This window comes from Trachypithecus francoisi, unplaced genomic scaffold (genome assembly GCF_009764315.1).
Source record: "Trachypithecus francoisi isolate TF-2019V2 unplaced genomic scaffold, Tfra_2.0 Lachesis_group10, whole genome shotgun sequence".
NCBI classification, from domain to species: Eukaryota; Metazoa; Chordata; class Mammalia; order Primates; family Cercopithecidae; genus Trachypithecus; species Trachypithecus francoisi.
This window is the reverse complement of record NW_022681455.1, coordinates 30,179,618-30,194,583: the sequence shown is the minus strand read 5'-3', so window position 1 is coordinate 30,194,583 and position 14,966 is coordinate 30,179,618.

Genomic DNA, 14,966 nt, shown 5'->3' with positions numbered 1-14,966 from the left:
GGAGGTCATTAGGTCCTATGAGGTCCAACCTAATCACACCAGTCTTTAACAAACATGGAAGGAAGAAGCAGCAGAAAGTAGCTCAGAGATAGGATATGAAATGGACATAACCAGCTGTTGCTGGATTTGAATACAGAGAAAAGAGGCTATGAGCCAAGGAATTCTACAGCCCTTTGAGCTGTTAACAGAGCTGTTTAAAGTCAATAAAAAGACATGAACCTCAGTCTTCCAACTATAAGGAATTGAGTTCTGCAAACAATCAGAATGAACAGAAAACAGATTTTCCCCTAAAGCCTTCAAAAAGAGATGCAACCAGCCGGGCGCGGAGGTTCACGCTTGTAATCCCAGCACTTTGGGACACCGAGGTGGGCGGATCACGAAGTCAGGAGATCGAGAACACGGTGAAACCCTGTCTCTACTAAAAATACAAAAAAAAAAAAAAAAAAAAAAAAAATTAGCCGGGCGTGGTGGCGGGCGCCTGTTGTCCCAGCTACTCAGAAAGGCTGAGGCAAGAGAATGGCGTGAACCCAGGAGGCGGAGCTTGCAGTGAGCCGAGCGACACTCCGTCTCAAAAAAAAAAAAAAAAAAGCATGCAACCACACTAACAACTTGTTTTTAGCCCGTTGAGACTTATTTCAGACTTCTGACCGACCGAGGCAAGATAAGTAAGGTTAGGAGGCCATACTACCTTGTCCCACGTGTGAAGCCCCAGAGCTCCTTTTTACAGTGAATTATTTTCACTTGCACCCTCCCGCATCCGCACTTAAGTGTTTTAAAAGATAAGCAGTCCTACAGGATTGTGCCAGGTGGTTACAAGTTCTTGATACCCTATACAGCCTGAAAAAGAGAAAAAAAGCCCTTTTTTCGTGAGGTAGCTACCCCATCTCCAGCCAATCAGCACCAAAAGCCCAAGAAGCTATTAGCTACAAATTCCTGCCTTGATTGTGGGGGCGGAGGCGTGACTGGGAACTTCTCCAGGGTCTTGCATACACAGCTAGACTCAAGGTTTAGCTTATGGTGACCTTTTCCTCATTGTAATAGGAAAAAACACACCACCAGGTGGGGATTTTATATTCTAATGATACATGGGATGCGTGTTAGAGCATGTAGCTCATGTGCCAACCACAGGTCTGCCTTTGCTTACTTTGACCTCACCAGTATTTTATTAATATGCATGTACAGTTTCCACAAAGGAAATTCCCCTTAAGGCACTAACTGCTGCCTCTAGCTTTGAGCTAGCTTTGAGCAGCCCATTCTGCCTCTCAGAGTGTATTTTCACTTTGCAATAAACTCCTTTGCCTAGTCTTATTTTGTTTTTTTTTTTTTTTTGTTTTTTTTTTTGAGATGGAGTCTCGCTCTGTCGCCCGGGCTGGAGTGCAGTGGCCAGATCTCAGCTCACTGCAAGCTCCGCCTCCCGGGTTTACACCATTCTCCTGCCTCAGCCTCCCGAGTAGCTGGGACTACAGGCGCCCGCCACCTCACCCGGCTAGTTTTTTGTATTTTTTAGTAGAGACGGGGTTTCACCGTGTTAGCCAGGATGGTCTCGATCTCCTGACCTCGTGATTCGCCCGTCTCGGCCTCCCAAAGTGCTGGGATTACAGGCTTGAGCCACCGCGCCCGGCCTAGCCTAGTCTTATTTTGGACTCACTCTCAAATTCTTTTGTGTGGCCCAGAATTTGAATCTGGCCCACCCACAACACTGCAGAAGTGTAAGAGAATAAATTCGTGTTGTTTAAACAGCTAAGTTTGTGGTAATTTGTTAGAGCAGCAATAAAAATCTAATCCACAACTAAAAGAAGCCCTGTTCCGGTCCCTAGAAGCACCAAAGAGGCTGCAATGTACTGGGTCCCCAGTTTAGGGGAATGGGGTGGATGTTGAAAGCTTCTGAGGGGAGGAGGGGCCTGAAAGACGTTCTCTAGGAAGGAAAGGGCAAACTGGGAGTGAGTCAGAGCTTTATGATTGACTACACTCTTTTATCATTCATATAGAGACTGTCAGTGGCATTGGAACCAGAGCGACTCCATCTTGAGTGAGGGCTAGGAAAATGAGGCTGCAACTTGCTGGGCTGCTTTTCCAGAAACATAGGTATTCCTAGCCTCTAAACGTTTATGGTTAAGGGAATAGATTAATAATGTTTACTAGGCCAGGCAAGGTGGCTCACACCTGTAATCCCAGAACTTCAGGAGGCCGAGGTGGATGGATCACAAGGTCAGGAGTTCGAGACCAGCCTGGCCAATATCGTGAAACCCGTCTCTACTAAAAATACAAAAATTAGCTGGGTGTAGTGGCACATGCCTGTCCCAGCTACTGGGGAAACTGAGGCAGAAGAATCACCTGAACCCAGGAGGCAGAGGTTGCAGTGAGCTGAGATCGTGCCATTATTGCACTCTGGTCTGGGCAACAGAGGGCGACTCTGTCTCAAAAAAAAAAAAAGTTTACTACACTGACCCAGATTTAGCAATGTCCAGATAATCCTGATATCTGGAGAACAAAGGCATTCCTAATTTTGCTTTAAAGATAATAATATTGATTCTTGCAAAATATAGTAATTAAGGAAATCAATCCTTTATCACAAACTCTTGTAGCAGAGCACATCTTCCCATGATCTTCTTTTATCCAATATATATATTTAAGCATTGTACCTAGGGTGAGCACGTTCCTCCTCTTACTTTCTGGAACGCTCCACTCTGTCTATGGAGTAGCTTTACTTTTCACCACTTTACTTTCTTAATGAACTTGCTTTTGCTGTGCACTCCAGCGGACTTGCCCTGAATTATTTCTTGCACGAGATCCAAGAACCCTCTCTTGGGGTCTGGATAGGGACCTCTTTCCTGTAACAGGACCACCTTCCACAAATGGACCCAGGTTCAGTGTCCACTCTGATTCACTGTCCCATTCCGCCCTCCCTAAAGTGCCTAAACCAGGCACTTTGCCACTGGTTTCACACATCTGAGGTGAAGAACTCTTCTTGGTTTGTCTGGAAACTTCCTGGTTTTGCATGGAAAGTCCTGTGTCCTGGGAAACTCCGCAGTCCCAGGCATCCTATACCATGCTTCATTTGTCAAAGACTGTGATCCCAAAAAATTGTGAACAATGATTTTATTGCAAAATGTTGGAAACTCTGTATAAAGTACTTGTACAGTATGCTGTGAAAATAGGGAATTTGTATTGGGTATTTGATTTTGTAACACTTTTCTGATTATAAAAGCATTAAATTCACATTTGGAGGTACTTGGAGAGAAAAAGGAAAGCCTAAAGCAATGTTTTTCAAGTTTTGCTATGTGTAAGAATATCTCGCTTGAAATGTAGAGTCCCAGGTTGCAACGCAAGAGTGTGCATCAGGAAGAGTGGAGTGTTGCCCAGAAATCTGGAAGGTAAGATAAAAGGGTAGACACTAATAGTAGATTAAATGAGTTGAGAGTCTCGTCTACGTTTTGCACGTCTAACAGACATCTCAAAATTAGCATATCCAAAATCAGATCCAAATCCTCTTCCCTGGTCTGTCCCTGCCCATGCCCCTACCCTCTGTCAAGTCTTTCCCATCTCAGCGTCCTTCCAGTTGCTCAAGCCAGACACCTGGGCATCATCCTTGTCTTTATTGTTCCTATCACACCATACCTAATCGTGTAGATTCTATCTTCAAATGTATTCTGAACTTGACTATTTCCCACAACCCCCATCATCACTTGCCTAGTTTATTTCAATGGCCTTCTGAGAAGTGTTGCTGCCTCCATTCTTGTTTCTTGGTTCCATTTTCAACAGAGGAGCCAGAGAAATTAAAACATGAGTTAAAGCCTATAGTCAGAGCCTATGAGTCCTTTGTCGTTTTAGTGCCATCCATCTCACTCAAAGTAGAATCAAAGTCCTTAGAATGGTCCACATAGTCCTACCCAGTCTGGACCCACTCACTTCTGTTGAGCTGATGACCTCATGTCCTGCACTTCACCCCTCCTTCACTCTGGTCCAGACACTGGCATCTCTACTGCTCCTTATACTTGCTAGGCATGCTTCTGCCTCAAGGCCTTTGTGCAGACTCTTCCCATTGCCTAGAACACATTTCTCTCAGATATTCTCAAAGCTGGCTCTCTTACCTCTTTCAGGTGTTTGCTGAAATATAACTTTCTCTGTAAGGACTTCTCTAACCTCTCTATTTAAAATTGTGACATTTTCTCCCCACTCCCTATTCCCCTTCTTGGTTTGTGTTAATTCATAGTACCTGTCACCATCTAATATTACAATTTTTTTTTTCTTTTTGAGACCGAGTCTTGCTCTGTTGCTCAGGCTGGAGTGCAGTGGCAGAATCTTGGCTCACTGCAACCTCTGCCTCCCAGGTTCAAGCGATTCTCCTGCCTCAGCCTCCCAAATAGCTGAGATTATAGGTGTGTGCCACCATGCCCTGCCAATTTTTTGTATTTTTAGTAGAGACAGGGTTTCACCATGTTAGCCAGGATGGTCTTGATCTCCTGACCTCATGATCCACCTGCCTCGGCCTCCCAAAGTGCTGGGATTACAGGCATGAGCCACTGTGTCCGGCATATTACAAATTTTTTATTACTTTGTTCATGGTTTGCCTTCCTCCAACAGAACACAAGCTTTTTTGTGTTTTGTCTGTTTTGTCACTGCGTTATTCCCAGCACCCAGAAGAGCACTTAGCATAAAGTAGATGCTCAGTGAGTATTGGTGAGGGCATGGATGAATACATAACATATGACAGAGCTGGCAGTGCAAAACAGTGGAGAAAATTAGAGACTGTGCATTAGATGACACTGAGATAATAAGTCAACCATATGGAAAAAGGGGGAAACATATATATTTTGCTCTAAACACAAAAATTAATTCCAGATCTATAACGATTTACATATGAAAGGCAAATATCTTAGTTGTTCAGGCCTTTATAACAAAAATACCATAGACTGGGTGGCTTAAATAACAACCGCTTAGTTCTCATAGTGCTAGAGGTAGGGGAAGTCTGAGCTCAGGGTGCCAGCACAGTCAGTTTCAGATGAAGGTTCTCTTCTGGGTCGCAGACTGCTAACTTCTCATTGTGTCTTCACATGATAGAAGAGACAAGGGAGCTTTCTGGGGTCTCTTTCATAAGGGCACAAATCCCATTCAGTAGTGCTCTGATCTCATGATCTAATCACCTCCCAAAGGCCCCACCTCCAAATACCATCACACTGAGGATTAGGTTTTAACATATGAATTTTGGGAGGGACACAAGCATTCAGTCTATAGCAGCTAAACTGAAAAATGTTTAGTCAATAATACAGATTATCTTTGTAATCTCGAGACAAGGTAGGACTTATTAAACTAGACTAAGAGTCCAAAACATAAAGATTGATACATTTAGTCACTTTAGAGTGAAAAAAAAAATGCTTCTCTCTTCTCAAAAGATGACATAAAGAGAAAGAAAAGACAAGCCAGAAACTCCAAGAAGATGTTTGTTACACATATAACCAACAAGGAGTTAGTGTCCAAAATATACAAAACACAAATACTTCCCATAAATCTGAAACTAACTCATTTGTTCCATAGGACTGATTTTTTTTTTTTAAATAAACATAGAAATTTACCCTACAAGTCTTAAAACTTGAGAAACTCACATTTGTCTTATCTGAGTTCCTTTCTCAGGAAATTGACCATCAGGGCTCCCTGGTAGTATCAGGAAACTGAAACTTACCAGATCACTGCCATCTGGTAAGACACCAGACCCCTCACCCTTCATGATTGCCTAACTGACCCCAGGCTGCCTGTTGACCAACTCCCCTTCTTTACCCCTCCCTAATTCCTGTTTTCCCATATGTAGTTACATTTCTTCCCAGCTATATAAACCGTTAATTTTAATCAGTTGATAAGAGGAGACAGAGTTAAGAGTGATCTCTGAGCTCCTCAGTTGCAACACCCAAATAAAGCCTTCTTCCCTCACAATACTTGTCATCTCAGTGATTGGCTTACTGTGCAGTGAGCAACCTAGACCAAATCCTTGGCATTTTGGTAACAAATCCAAAAGAAAACTAAAAATAGCCAATAGAAGAAAGTATAAAAAGCATAAAAGACATTATATAGAAAGAGAAATACGGCCGGGCGCGGCGGCTCAAGCCTGTAATCCCAGCACTTTGGGAGGCCGAGACAGGCGGATCATGAGGTCAGGAGTTCGAGACCATCCTGGCTAACACGGTGAAACCCCGTCTCTACTAAAAAATACAAAAAGCTAGCCGGGCGAGGTGGCTGGTGCCTGTAGTCCCAGCTACTCAGGAGGCTGAGGCAGGAGAATGGCGTAAACCCGGGAGGCGGAGCTTGCAGTGAGCTGCGATCCGGCCACTGCACTCCAGCCCGGGTGACAGAGCGAGACTCCGTCTCAAAAAAAAAAAAAAAAAAAGGGAAAAGAAAGAAAAGAAAAATGCTCAGCTTCATTAATAATTAGGAAAATGCAATAACATTTCACACACATCAAAATGGCAAAAGTCAAAAGTCTGACAATTCCAAGTGAAGTTGCAGATGTGATTTAATGGGAATTTCATCTGCCAGTAAAGGAAATGTAGATTATACAACCACTGGGAAATAGTCTCCCCTCACAAAATAACACTATATATATTGCAACCACATTCTAAGACTCAGAAATTTCACTACTAGTTACATATTCTAAAAAGTCTTACAGGTATGTGCCAGGGTACATGTAGGAGAATGTTCGTAGCATCATTGATTATAACAGCAAAACTATGAAGATAAACCAAGTTCTAAGAGTAGTAAAACGGAGAAGAAAAAAACATGGGACTTTCAAATTTGGAATACTACACAGCAGTGAAAATGACAAGCCAAAGCTATATGCATCAAGATGGTGAATCTCAAAAATAAAGACAAGTCACAGAAGAACACGTACATTACAATTCCATGTATACAAAGTTTAAAAATAGGCAAAACTAGACAATATCCTGTTTAGGGATACATACATGTATCAAGGAAATATAAAGAAAAGCTAGGATGGTCGGTGTGGTGGCTCATGTCTTTAATACTAGCACTGTGGGAGGTTGAGGCAGTAGGATTGCTTGAGGCCAGGAGTTTGAGACAAGCCTGGGTGACACAGCTAGACACCATCTCTACAATAATAATAACAATAAAAAAGGCCGGGCGCGGTGGCTCAAGCCTGTAATCCCAGCACTTTGGGAGGCCGAGACGGGCAGATCACGAGGTCAGGAGATCGAGACTATCCTGGCTAACATGGTGAAACCCCGTCTCTACTAAAAAATACAAAAAACTAGCCGGGCGAGGTGGCGGGCGCCTGTAGTCCCAGCTGCTCGGGAGGCTGAGGCAGGAGAATGGCGTAAACCTGGGAAGCGGAGCTTGCAGTGAGCTGAGATCTGGCCACTGCACTCCAGCCTGGGCGACAGAGCGAGACTCCGTCTCAAAAAAAAAAAAAAAAAAAAAAAAAAACAATAAAAAAAAGCTCACTGGGGCCAGGCGTGGTGGCTCACACCTGTAATCCCAGCACTTTGGGAAGCTGAGGCAGGTGGATCACCTGTGGTCAGGAGTTCAAGACCAGCCTGGCCAACATGGTGAAACTCCGTCTTAACTAAAAATACAAAAAAAAAAAATAGCTGGGCTTGGTGGCGGGCACCTGTAATCCCAGCTACTTTGGTAGGCTGAGGCAGGAGAATTGCTTGAACCTGGGAGGTGGAGGTTACAGTGAACAGAGATGGCACCATTGCACTCCAGCCTGGGTGACAAGAGCGAAATTCTATCTCAAAAAAAAAAAAAAAAAGAAAGAAAAGAAAAGAAGAAAGGAAACGAAAGGAAAAGAAAAGCTCACTAGGCATGGTGGTATGAGCCTGTAGTCCCAGCTACTCTGGAGGCTGAGGTGGGAAGATCCCTTGGGCTCGGGAGTTCACATGCTGCAGTGAGCTATAATTGTGCCACTACACTCCAGCCTGGATGACTAAGTGAGACCCAATCTCTTAAAAATAAAAATAAAAGCTGGGCGTGGTGGCTCATGCCTGTAATCCCAGCACTTTGGGAGGCCGATGGGGCAGATCACGAAGTCAGGAGATTGAGACCATCCTGGCTAACACGGTGAAACCCGGTCTCTACTAAAAATACAAAAAATTAACTGGGTGTGGTGGCACGTGCCTGTAGTCCCAGCTACTTAGGAGGCTGAGGCAAGAGAATTGCTTGAACCCAGGAGGCAGAGGTTGCCATGAGCTAAGATCGCGCCACTGCACTCCAGCCTGGGTGAGGGAGCAAGACTCTTTCTCAAAAAATAAAAATAAAAATAAAAATAAAAGCTAGGGAATGATTATTATGAAAAAATGCAGCTCTAGCAAAGAGAGAGGGAGAGTGATCTATTGGTTAGGGGAACATAATAAAAGATACTGGAAATATTTTATTGCTTAGAGTGAGAGATGATTACATAATATCCTTTATTATCTCAATATTTTAAAATGTATATATGGATTATATGTACACTTTTGAACACATATTTCATAGTTTTTGAGTAAAGAAGGACAGAAAGGGAAACAGAGAACAGGTACAGACAGTATTTTCTAATTTTGCTGTAAATGTGGAGCAGGAAAGTAGGAGAGTACCTGAAGCAAAATCCTTTTAAAAACTGATGTTACTGGCCAGGCGCAGTGGCTCACGCCTGTAATCCCAGCACTTTGGGAGGTGGGTGGCGGGGCGGATCACCTGAGGTCAGGAGTTCAAGACCAGCCTGGCCAACATGGTGAAACTCCGTCTCTACCAAAAATACAAAATTAGCCGGGAGTGGTGGAGGCAGGGGTGGGGGTGGGGGTGGGAGTGACGGGGGCGAGTGGCGCCTGCAATCCCAGCTACCGGGAAGGCTGAGGCAGGAGAATCCCTTGAAACCCAGAGGCGGAGGTTGCAATGAACTGAGATGGTGCCATTGCTTTCCAGCCTGGATAACAAGAGCAAAACTCCATTAAAAAAAAAAAAAAGTATGGTATCAAGGAGTTTGTTTGGTTTTGTTTTTTAATACGATATATTATAACATGTTTGTATGCTCATGAGAATAATTCAGTGAAACGGTAAAAAAAATTGCTGAAGCAGGAGAGTAGATATTTATAAATGGTTAGTTTTTTGAGAAAACAAGAGAGGATGGGATCTAACCTCATCAGGGAGAGTAGAGACATCAAGGTGGTTCTACTATGGCAGAACTTGCTGGAAACCTACTCTCTAGGGTGCAGGCAAAAGCTGTTCATACCAGACACACTCCAGTATAAAACCCCTTTAGGAGGGGTGCCTAAGGAAGTTGCTTGCTGCTGGGTGTTGCTGACTGTGACTGAAGTAACTGGACACTAGGTAAGTTTTGGGTGCTGCAGGAGCAGGTGCTGGGAAACCATGTACTCACTGCAGGAATCTGGCAAACAGCACACCAGAACCAGGAAGCAAAATCGTTTTTCCCTGCAGTGACTCTCCAGTGCCCTCTACTGACAAAGCGTCAGGGCCAGTTTGCAAAGAAAACATATTTAAAATATTCAGGATCATTTTTGGAGCTGAGAGGCAGTAAATCCATAACTGACAAACTGGGGAATGGAAGGATCAGGCTGACAATACCTGAATCTTCCATCAAATCTACCATAACTAAAAGTGGGATGAGATCATATACCTCTAAATGTGATACAATAGGTACACAGCACTGCTTTTGAAGTATTCTCCTTAAAAAATTGAACCCAGCCGGGAGCGGTGGCTTACACCTGTAATCCTAGCACTTTGGGGTGCCGAAATGGGCAAGTCACTTGAGGTCAGGAGTTTGAGACCAGCCTGGTCCAACGTTGTGAAATCCCATTTCTACTAAAAATACAAAAATTAGCCTGGCGTAGTGGTAGGCGCCAGTAATCTTAGCTATTCAGGAGGCTGAAGTGGGAGAATGACTTGAACCCAGGAGGTGGAGATTGCAGTGAGCCAAGATCACGTCACTGGACTCCAGCCTGGGTGACAGAGCGAGACTCCATCTAAAAAAAAACATACACACACAAAACTCAAATCTGATAAAGCCTCTTAAGTAAATAAAAATAAGAGCTAAGGAATGATTATCACAAAAATGCAGATTGACGCTTACTTCTACAGCAGAGAGAGAGACTAGTAGTATCTGGGTTAGGGACACACAGTGAAAGATATTGAAAATGTTTGATTGCTTAGAATGAGAGATGACTACATAGCATCCTTTATTATCTTATGAATCTTAATCTAAGATACACAGGAAATAGAGGAACAAGTTAATTGATACCATGAGGAAGCAGTCAACTAAATCCAGTATGGGGAACATTCTACAGGATAAATGAACTGGCTTCTCCAGCAAATTAATGGAATGAAAATAAGGGAAGGGTAGATTGTTGTAATAAGATTAAGAGACATAATAATAAAATGTAATGTATTGCCAAAGTATAATCTTTAAGAGTCAATGACAGTATCCTATACAAAGAAAAAGTGAGCATGTTTCAAAGATGTACTAACAAGAGACTAGTAAAAAAGAACTAGTTCAAAGAGAATTTAGAAGATTGAATATACATACACTGGACATACATCTTCTATACCTCCACTGAACAAAATTCATTGACATTGCTATTGATCAAGAATCATTTGCATTGATATCACTTTTCGACAAGTTCATGTCTACCCCTAAAGAGTACTCTAAATACCCTAAAATACTAAATTAAAGTTAAACTACCCTAGAGAATTAGATAATTTTTATGTAGGCCTATTAGAAAATGCTACAGTGTCGTTCAGGGGCGGTGGATCAAGCCTGTAATGCCAGCACTTTGGGAGGCCAAGGCAGGAGGATTGCTTGGGTCCAGGAGTTTGAGACCAGCCTGGGCAACATGGCCAGAACTTGTCTCTACAAAAAATACAAAAATTAGCCAGGCATGGTGGCACAAACCTGTCCCAAATACTCAGGAGGCTGAGGTGGGAGAATTACATTAGTTCAGGAGGTAGAGGCTCAGTGAGCCATGATTGCACCACTGCACTCTAACCTGGGTGACAGAGTGAGACCCTGTTTCAAAAAAAACAAAAAAAAAATTTTTTTTAAGTTGAATTTGTCATTATATATTATACAATATATTTTCACTAACTTTTGAGCTAATAAGACATTTAAAAGTCACCAAATTTGGAATACAAAGTATTTTAAATGACATTCCAAGTCATATAAGAGATTGGTTCAGCCTACGCTTTCTGTTCAAAACCCAGTAGTTAATGCTATTAGCATTCAAAATGCCTTTTTTTCTTTTAAAAAGGATAGTTAAACCTGTTATTTTTTACCCTGCAGCCAACTCTTAGCATAAAGCAGGCAGATTTTAGCAGCACAAAAGTTATTTATTAGCTTATGCCTCTACCAGAAAACAGAAATGTTGGCTTAAAATTGTTTCATTGATGTAACTTTTACTTTTTCCTTTACAGATATTCATTTATTCATTCTGGCCCTAATACCAAGGTATCCTTCACACAAAAGATTCAAACACATTCTTTGCATCTTTACCAATGGAAGTTTCATGTTTTCAAGTTTTTTGTTTGCTTGTTTTTTGTTTGGAGGCCTCTTTCCAAGCACTCTAGTATTCTTAAAATCCTGAGATTCTGAATGCTGTATTTTAGCTCAATATATTTATATTAAACGTAGGGGAAAAAAATAATATGTTTTCCTTACCCATCACAAGGTCTATGTGGAGACTCCAATAAAAAAGAAGAGACTAACAAGAGAGAAGCATGCACATTTATTTTATTCAAGTTTTACATGACATGGGAACTTTCAGAAACAAAAACCCAAAGAAATGGGGACATTTGTGTAGTGGTATGGACAGTCAGGCAGATGTATGATTGCATGGACAAAAGTGTATGAGCTAACGGTGATAAACTGAAAAGTTAGCAAGGCCTGTCTATTCAGTTTCTTCTTGGCATACCTGTGTGACAGTCCCTCCCTCAGGGCATAGGAGAGGATGCCTGTCATATGAGGGCCTTCAGATTAAGGAGGGAGGAGGGAGTAGGTCAGAGAGTGACCTTCCTAGATTTTGTGGCCTGCTTCAGGGAATAAGGGGCGAGGGGAACTCTAGTTTCTATGGCCTGCTTTGGGGGAGAAAGGAGGAAGAGAAGGTCAGAGAAACCTTCGTGTTTCTGCTGTTTTCTCAATTTCCAAGGTGCCATATTTTGGGGTAGCACTTCCTGTACCCTGTCATATACAAACCCATTTTCAGACAGCAGCCTTTAGTTCCTCCTTAAACCAGAGCTGCTCAAGGAATGTAACTACTAAATCATCTTGCTCCATTTAAGATATTTATTTCAAATGCAAATAATTATACCATACCCTTTGGCCTAGTCAGCACTGATTCACTATTTCAAAGCTTTACATTTAAGCCTCATAACAACCGTACGAAGCAGATCTAGTTACTTCCATGTTACAGAAGAAGAACTTGTGGCACACAGAGGTTGAGCAACTGCCCCAAAGCCTCACAGAAGGTGGCAGACTGGAGAATTCAACCCCATGTAGTTTAGCTCGCTCTTACCCAGCCCCATATGCTGCCCTGGCCTCCATCTGGCATGACCACATAACTGGAGAGCTAGAGGAAGGAATTTCTTTTTTTTTTTTGAGACGGAGTCTGGCTCTGTCGCCCAGGCTGGAGTGCGGTGGCCGGATCTCAGCTCACTGCAAGCTCCGCCTCCCAGGTTTACGCCATTGTCCTGCCTCCGCCTCCCAAGTAGCTGAGACTACAGGCGCCCGCCTCGTCGCCCGGCTAGTTTTTTGTATTCTTTAGTAGAGACGGGGTTTCACCGTATTAGCCAGGATGGTCTGGATCTCCCGACCTTGTGATCCGCCCGTCTCGGCCTTCCAAAGTGCTGGGATTACAGGCTTGAGCCACCGCGCCCGGCCAGAGGAAGGAATTTCAACTCTGCTTCAGAACCTTAAATGAAGCAGGAAGCTGTAGAGGGGCACAAAGCTACGAAGCTGCTACAAAGCTGTCTCTTCCACCACAAAGCAGAAATTGTGTTCCCAGTGTCCACTGTTGTTACCCTTACTTGGACTTGAGAAGCTGCGCCAATCATGATGTAGTGTGGTGGGAGAGGGACTCAGTGCATGACTGATACCCAGCCAAGCAGGGCCAGGCAGCTTTAGAAATGCCCACATTTCATTTAACATACATTTATTTACATGGAAGCCATGTGAGTGGAAGACAGGTGACGTCTCAGCTCTCTTGGGGCTTACATTGAGTGGGAGGAAGATGGAAAATAAACACATTTACAAAGAAATGAACAAGATGCTTTCAAGTGGTAACAAATGCATGAAGAAAGGGAAACAGAATAATGCATGGTGGGGAACTGGTTTCAACTGGGTGAGGGAGGAAGACCTTTCTGAGATGCCAATTAAACAGAGACATGACTGACAAGAAGCGGGCAGCCATGAAAGGGGCTGGGGCAGGGAGTTTCAAGACCAGGTGAAAGGTGAAAGCACAGGTACCAAGGGAGAAGTGGCCTGAGGGAGGTCAGAGAGAGTTAAGCGGGGCTGTTATGTCAGGAGCTCCAGCCCTTCCAAGGGTCTTCCATGCCCCTCTAAGTGTGCTGAGAGGATAGAGAATTTTGAGGGGGGTGGTGGATTTGTGGCTGGAATCTGCCCAGAATGGCCTGTGAATGGGCCAAAGACCTCGGAACAGGGAGGAATGCTTAGTGGCACAGCAATTTTTAAAATTTTATTACTACTTTTTTTTGAGACGGAGTCTTGCTCCGTCCCCAGGCTGGAGGGCAGTGGGGAGATCTCGGCTCACTGTAACCTCCACCTCCCGGCTTCAAGCGATTCTCCTGCCTCAGCCTCTCCTGAGTAGCTGGGACTACAGGCGCGTGCCACCACAACCGGCTAATTTTTGTATTTTTAGTAGAGACGGGGTTTCACTATGTTGGCCAGGATGGTCTCGATCTCCTGACCTCGTGATCCGCCGACCTCGGCCTCCCAAAGTGCTGGGATTACAGGCGTGAGCCACCGCGCCCGGCGGCACAGCATTATTTAAGGAGCATCTTAAACACACTTTCTTCCTACAACACCAACTAAAAAAGCAGGTATCAAGAGGGTCTAGGTAGGATGTGCTGAGACCACCTCCAGAGCACAGGCCCGCCAGAGTTGTGCTCAGCAGGTGAGGTCTACACTACTGCCAGCCCGGAGAGGCAGCGTGAGTTATACTGCTGGACCAAGGGGAAAAAGACAAAATGCAGGGCTGAGGGAGAAGGGAAGGACGCGGGATGTTAAATATGGGCGTGGTTTCTTCTGAATGTCCCACCCACTCCACCACACTTTGCTTAAATGCAGTGCAAATTTCCCTACCCCCAGCGAAGGAGGGGTGAAGATTCGGCAGGTTTTAGGGTCTAGGACCCTGAGCTCCTCCATTCATGAATACCCAAACAACTGTAGCCCACCCTCTCACCACTGCCTAGGCGGGCGAACAGCGTCCTCAGCTAGATCTCCACCCTTAGGAGCAGGGCACTGGCTGAACCGGAGAACCTGCGCCGCCTCTTACCAGCCGCTGCCAGCCCAGTGCACGAGTTGAACGCCGCTGCCGCCTGGCTGGCCGGGGAAGACGGGGATCTTGACGCAGCGGTGCCTGGTACACAGCAACGGCAGCACAGGGCATGGCCCTGCAGCTGGACTGGACGCGGCGGCTGCAGGCAGAGCAGGAAACGAGGGCAGGCTGGGCAGCGGCGTACGCTTTGGCGGCGTCAGCTTCCGGGGCCGTGGGCCGGGGCGCGCCCGAGCCTCCTGGAAACCTCCCCACCAAGGACCCCGGGAACCCGTGTCTCGGCCCGCTTTGCAGCCTCTGGTTTCTAAATTCAGCGTCAAGGAGCGGAAACAACCCCCCTGAACTGGGCCCAGACCCTTAAGCTCCTGGAACCTCAGTTTTTTCCTTCCGTCGAATGGCGACAATGGCTGGTTGAACGTTATTTTACCTAGGAAGTGATAATTTTAGTAAATAAGTCTCAGA